The 6,452-nt window shown below is 33.6% G+C and overlaps 1 non-coding gene across 1 annotated transcript; it reads right to left on the bottom strand.

Annotated features, from left to right (window-relative positions):
* Window positions 1-6,118: 6,118 nt before the first annotated feature.
* LOC126026660 (U6 spliceosomal RNA) lies at window positions 6,119-6,224 on the bottom strand. Its single transcript, XR_007501883.1, has one exon. It is a non-coding gene; the product is annotated as a U6 spliceosomal RNA (small nuclear RNA).
* Between the last annotated feature and the right edge of the window lie 228 nt (window positions 6,225-6,452).

The following is a 6,452-nucleotide window of genomic DNA, read 5'->3' as shown; positions in this document are numbered from 1 at the left end:
AAGGGGTGGAAAAGGAAAGAAAATTTATACAACATTTTCATGTCATAGATCACTGCAGAACATGGACAGGGGAGTACTGTGTTAAAGATTGCAATGGTATATCACAGTAACAATGGGGACTTTATGAGGAAATCATCTGAATTGAGACCCATTGACAGGAGACTCTTTCTACTTTTACAGTAAGTTCCTGACATAAAAATGAACAATAAACTGAGACTCAAGAAGTACTTTCTGTCCTTCTATGGCAAGGTCTCTGTTTCTGTGCCTATCACTCAGAGTCTCTGTCACTCTATGTAGGTTCTTGCTCCCTCTCCTGTTCTTCACCATGAAGTTTCATGCATGTTTTAGGGACTGCTGAAAAAAATCTGGATTTTTGCTGATAATAAATTTTGAGCAAATCAAGACTTCACTCTGGTGGATTTACAGATATAGCTCAGGAAGTAATTATTTCCAAGCTCTGAGAAAAAAAATTCATTTGTATGCTATGAGAATACTTTAATGCTGAGAAAGAAAGAAGAAATATAGGATATACCTATTCACATTTTTTTTATTGTGGTAAAAGTGAATTACAAATCTTTCACAGTAATATTTAAGGTTCATAGTGACAATGAACGAGGGGCATACCCACCACCAGTGTTGTCCTCCCTCCATCCCTGTTCCCAAAATGCATCTCACATCTCCCTCCCTCACCTCCCATAATGCTAGTGGAACTGTTCCCCACTTATACAGCTTGTTGTAGTTTGGGTATCGATTCTGTTGTCATTGACTTTTGATTTGGTATTTACATTTAAAAGGACATTGGGCTTTGAGTTGATCTTTGAATGTTGGCTGTATGCACTAAGGGAAAGAGTAAATGGCTTCAATATAACCCTGCAAATGTTCAAACTTCATAGGTGTTCTTTCACAAATACTGTGTAACTGGACAAGTCACAGAACTCTTTTTGTCTTAATGCTCTTATCTATAAATCAGAAAAATAAAACACGTACTTCATGAAGTTGTTTCAAGGATTAAATGTACTGAAGTATTAAACCTGGAGCATAATGCTTGTCAAATGGCAAAGATGCAATAAAATTTAGCAACTTTTATTATTCTTAAATGGATTGACAGGAGAATAAAAAGAATCTGAAACAGGTGGCATATATTGTCAATGCTAAGTTTATGATAACATATAAGAAAATAATCTATTTAAGGCATAAAATGGATGGAGCATACCAACTGAAAGATAGTGTTGAAAGTAATAATAAAGTAACCATATTGGGACTATATTCTGGAGTAATTTTACTTAAGTTTAATGAATGGTTTGATTTTTGTTTGTTTGTTTAAATTTTATTGATGTTTGTGGTTTAAAATACTCTAAATAATTGTTTCTCATGCACACAATTCCAGAGACATCACCACTTTACTCCTTATCTTTCCACTTTCCAAAGGCCTCAAGGCCTCTCCCTCTCTCTCAATCCCCTCCCAGCTCAATTGTAAGGATCACTTATTCCAATATGTTACAGTCTTTGAACTTTGTTGCTACTTTGATCTGAGTCTTTAAATTCCAAAATTAAGATATCATTTTGTATATGTCCCATTCCTTATGGTTGGTTGGCCTCCCTTAGCATGATATTCTTTAATTCCACTTAAATTGCTAAAAATTGTAATATAGTTTTTTTTTTTCTCTTAGAGCTGCATTTCCAAATATCCAAGTCTGGAAGCAGCCAATGCTGGCAGGTTGTGGTGAAAAAGAACACCTCATCTACTGTTGGTGGGAATGTCATTTGGCTCAGTCTTTATGGAAAAACAATATGGAGAGCTTTTAAGAAAATAGAAATAGAACTATCATACAATCCAGTGATATCACTTCTTGGCATCTATCCTCAAATCAAAACATTGATTCAAAAGTATATATTCACACCTATGTTTATTGCTGCACTTTGCACCCTCTCTAAGATACAAAAGCACCTCAAACTCCTAAGATAAATGGATCAGGAAGTTGTTTTATATTATATTGTATTTTAAAGTCATAAAGTTGTGAATGGCTACCAGGAGTCATCTTTTTTTTTTGGGGGGGGGCACACCCGGCGTTGCTCAGGGGTTACACCTGGCTGTCTGCTCAGAAACAGCTCCTGGCAGACACGGGGGACCATATGGGACACCGGAATTCGAACCAACCACCTTTGGTCCTGGATCGGCTATTTGCAAGGCAAATGCCGCTGTGCTATCTCTCCGGGCCCAGGCGTCATCTTTTAAGTATGACAACAACACAGATGGAAAGACAACTCATTCATTTTTTTAAAGTATACTGAATGCTTTTTATATTTTTGCAGTAAACTTTGATTTTCTTTCTTCTTCTTTTTTTATTAATATCTTTATTTAAACACCTTGATTACAAACATTATTGTAGTTGGATTTCAGTCATGCAAAGAACACCCCCCCCCTTCACCAGTGCTGAATGCTTATTATGTACAGACTATTTACAACTCAACAGAAGTTTATTGAACAATGACTATTTATTGAATTTAAGATTTTGGAGAGTTTAGGCTTTAGGTGCATTTGACAAAATGGTAATTAACCTTAAGCTTTTAAAACATCTAAAATATACCTTAAGAGTTTTTACTCATTAGTCAGAATGATAGTACAGTATGTAGGAGTGCTTAACTTGCATGCCTTTAACCTAGATTTGATTGCTGATGCCCTATATGTTCCTCCAGGAGAAGTCCCTGAACACAAAGGTGTAATAAGTATGTATTCTTGGTAGGAGCAAAAGACAGTAATACATAATTTTTAAAATAATTGTTTACTGTGTTTATCCTAAATGTGTTTAGTTAAATTAAGAATATATTAAAAAATTACCATATATATCTGCAAATCCAGAATGCTATGCTGCTTGCTCCAAGCAATAGTACAAAAATGTAATGACAAGTTGTAGGATGTCAAAAATTATCTATAATATGAAAAACTATAGATAGAAAAATAAGTGTAAATGTAAGAGAAAAAAGTGATTCAACTTGATCACACTTTGTTATGATGCAGAGAAAAATAAATAACAAGATTATAAAACAATGTAATAAACATACAGACATGAAACTTTAACAGAAAAAAAATATTTCATAGATCAACAGATAATTAGCAGAGTAATACAATAAAAATATAAGAACTTAATATTTGAAAAATAAAATTGAGGAAACAATGAAGTTTTTATGGAACCATTGTAGTAAACAAGAAAAAACAATAAAGCTATTAATAAGATGACTGCTGAATGAGGGAGATTTAACATATTCAAGAAAGATACTTTTGTGTAATCAATATTTGAATTTATGTATGGATATTGAGAATGAAGCTAGTCATTAAATAATATGACAAGTGAACCTTTTAGGAAGACAGAACATAAGAACAAACACTTATAGGCTATAATAAATTTAATTCGTATAAAAAAAGCATGTCATTAAAGTGCTGAGGAAAATGAGTGTTTAAAATATTAAATAAAATGAGATAAAATGGGAAAGGCAGGGATCAAATTATACATACACATATAATTATAATTATGTACACATGAACTCATATAGGAGAATAGAAAAAGAGGAACAATTGAGACAGGGAAGGAAAACCAAATGAGCATCAGAGAGAAAGATTTTTTTTAACATCTCAAACAAACAGATCATATGTACTTGTTTATCAAGCTAAAATAATTTATCTATCTTCTTTATATTTGCATTATGTAATACCAATATATGGTTACATCTATGTCTATATCCATATATTTATATTACAAATTAGAAAACAGGATATAAACAAATTTTGTGAATTTACACATTCAGTTTTTATTTTTTTTTTGGGGGGGAGGGTCACACCTGGCAGAACTCAAGGGTTACTCCTGGCTCTATGCTCAGAAATCTCCCCTGGCAGGCACAGGGAACCATATGGGATGCTGGGATTCGAACCACCATCCTTCTGCATGAAAGGCAAATGCCTTGCCTCCAGGTTAACTCTCTGGCCTACACGTTCAGTTCTAAAATATATTTTTACAAATCAAGTTTATATTATTCAATTTATCTGCAAATTATTAAATTTATCCTCCCATTAATTGCAAACATATAAATTTTCTCCTTTTTAAAAGCACTCCCAAGAAACGTAAGTCACCAGATGTTGATATAATTTTACTAAGGCTTTAGAAAAGTCTCATTGACGACATGTTTTATGCCAATTACAACAAAGGTACAAGGAAAAACACATAAATCTTAGAGGTGTGTTCTCTAAAAATATAAGCTTATTGATATACCTAACAGATTTTGTTGCCCTAATGGAAACATTATTTTCAAATATTTTTGACTTCTAAGCAATAGTGAATAGAGCCTAAATTAATCTTGCTTATGCCAATTTATTTTTGTATAGAAGAAAGTTGCTAATAAAAATACTTTGCGTCTTCTAAACTACAAATAGTACAGGCATATTTTTTTAAATCCTCAGGCAACTCACCAGGATGCTAGATCTCTTTTTAAAACAGTATACAAATTACATGATGAACCATGTGGGGAAGGAACATTATATGCCAGAAATAAAGTGCATTTCTGATTAGAATGATTTAAGTAGTCCTATATAATGTAAGGAAATATTACCTACTATGTAACTACTTTATGCTTCATTAAATTTAACTGATAGCAAGTCAAAAGTTTTATAGATGATAATTAAGCAGGAATTCTTATGTTTCCTTGAGGTCAAGTCAGGCAAGCTTCTTTTTGATGGAGGAAGCAAACAAAAAGCATAACTATTTCTCACTATTCTTTTTTTTTTTTTTTTTTTTTTTTTTGTGGTTTTTGGGTCACACCCGGCAGTGCTCAGGGGTTATTCCTGGCTCCACGCTCAGAAATTGCTCCTGGCTGGCACGGGGGACCATATGGGACGCTGGGATTCGAACCGATGACCTCCTGCATGAAAGGCAAACGCCTTACCTCCATGCTATCTCTCCAGCCCCTATTTCTCACTATTCTTTAAGTATTATTTAAATTATAGAAAAATGTCATTGTATTCTGCTATAATGGTAATAAAATATGGTGGTCTTAAATACTATTAAAATAGCACAGAAATTATATTAATTATTAATTTATTATTCCTCAGTTGCATATTAACAGCTTCAGTCAACTTTATGAAAAAACAATCCAGGTCTCTTAAATGCTTCTTTTCTTTTTTTACAATTGGCACAGATTTGTTAGTAGATGGAATAAAAAGTTATGATCTCTCTTTTTTTTTTTAAGTATAAGTGCTGCTGAAGCCAACACTGCAAATGGATTTTTTAAAAATTTTAATCAAAGTGGATTACCGGCCTTTCACAGTAATATTTTAGGTACATAGCGACATTGAATCAGGGACATTCCTACCACAATGTTGTCCTCCCTCCACCCCTGTTCCCAGCATGCATCTCATATCCCCCTCTTTTAACCCCAGACTTCTAATATAGGTGGCCCTCTCTGTGTCTAGTAAGTTGTGAATTAGATATCGATTCTGTTGTCGTTGCCTTTGGTTTTGGTGCTTAATTTTGAACCTTTTTTTTATTTCTACTTAATGTTCATGTGACTGTTTGGTCTTGATAACCTCTATTTTTTTCTTCCTCCATTTGTGAGGCGGAGCAGGATGGTTCAAGTTGTGTGGTTCTGTTTGAAGGAAAGAGAAAAAAAATAAAATGGGACAAAAATTGAACAAGCAAAAAAAAATGTGAAGAGTCTTTCTAGAGGCTGTATCTATCAGTTTAAGAGCAGAGAGGGAAAAGGAAGAACAAACAGTACATAAATTAAAAATAAAATAATAAAAGATAAAAATTCAAACAAAAAAGGGTATTCTCAAGTCATGAATCCCTCTATTTTCCCTACAGCCAGCGGATGCAAAGCATAGCAAACAGCAATACTTGAACTCCAGTAATTTTCCTAAAAGGTTTTCTATAGTTGGTTCCTATGTGCAATGATGTTTTTGTGATATCCTTTATGAATTTTTTTCTTGCAGCCTAGTGTTAAGTTTTGTATGTTGAACAGAGAAGACTTTCAAGCAGTTCTGTTAGCCTGACCACTCAGAGGCTTTTCTATAACCAGTGATCCTTAGCAGTCACTTTACCTCTTTCTAATCTTTTTTTTAAAACATTTTAAAAATATGGAACGCTTCACGAATTGCGTGTCATCCTTGCGCAGGGGCCACGCTAATCTTCTCTGTATCGTTCCAATTTTAGTATATGTGCTGCCGAAGCGAGCACACCTCTTTCTATTCTTTATATATGCTTTTCTTGTACTCTCTATTTGGCTCCCTACTCCTTACTAGTAAGTTCCTTACTATTCCAATGCCCTACTAGACTCAATTTTTATTAATATTTTAATTGAATCACCATGAGAAACAATTGTAATGTTGTTCATGATTAAATTTATCAAGCAATGTTCCAACACCCTTCACCAGAGCATATTTTAGGGTACTAGTCACTAATACT

Source organism: Suncus etruscus, chromosome 13 (genome assembly GCF_024139225.1).
Source record: "Suncus etruscus isolate mSunEtr1 chromosome 13, mSunEtr1.pri.cur, whole genome shotgun sequence".
Lineage (NCBI taxonomy): Eukaryota > Metazoa > Chordata > Mammalia > Eulipotyphla > Soricidae > Suncus > Suncus etruscus.
This window is presented reverse-complemented; position numbering and strand designations above follow the sequence as displayed.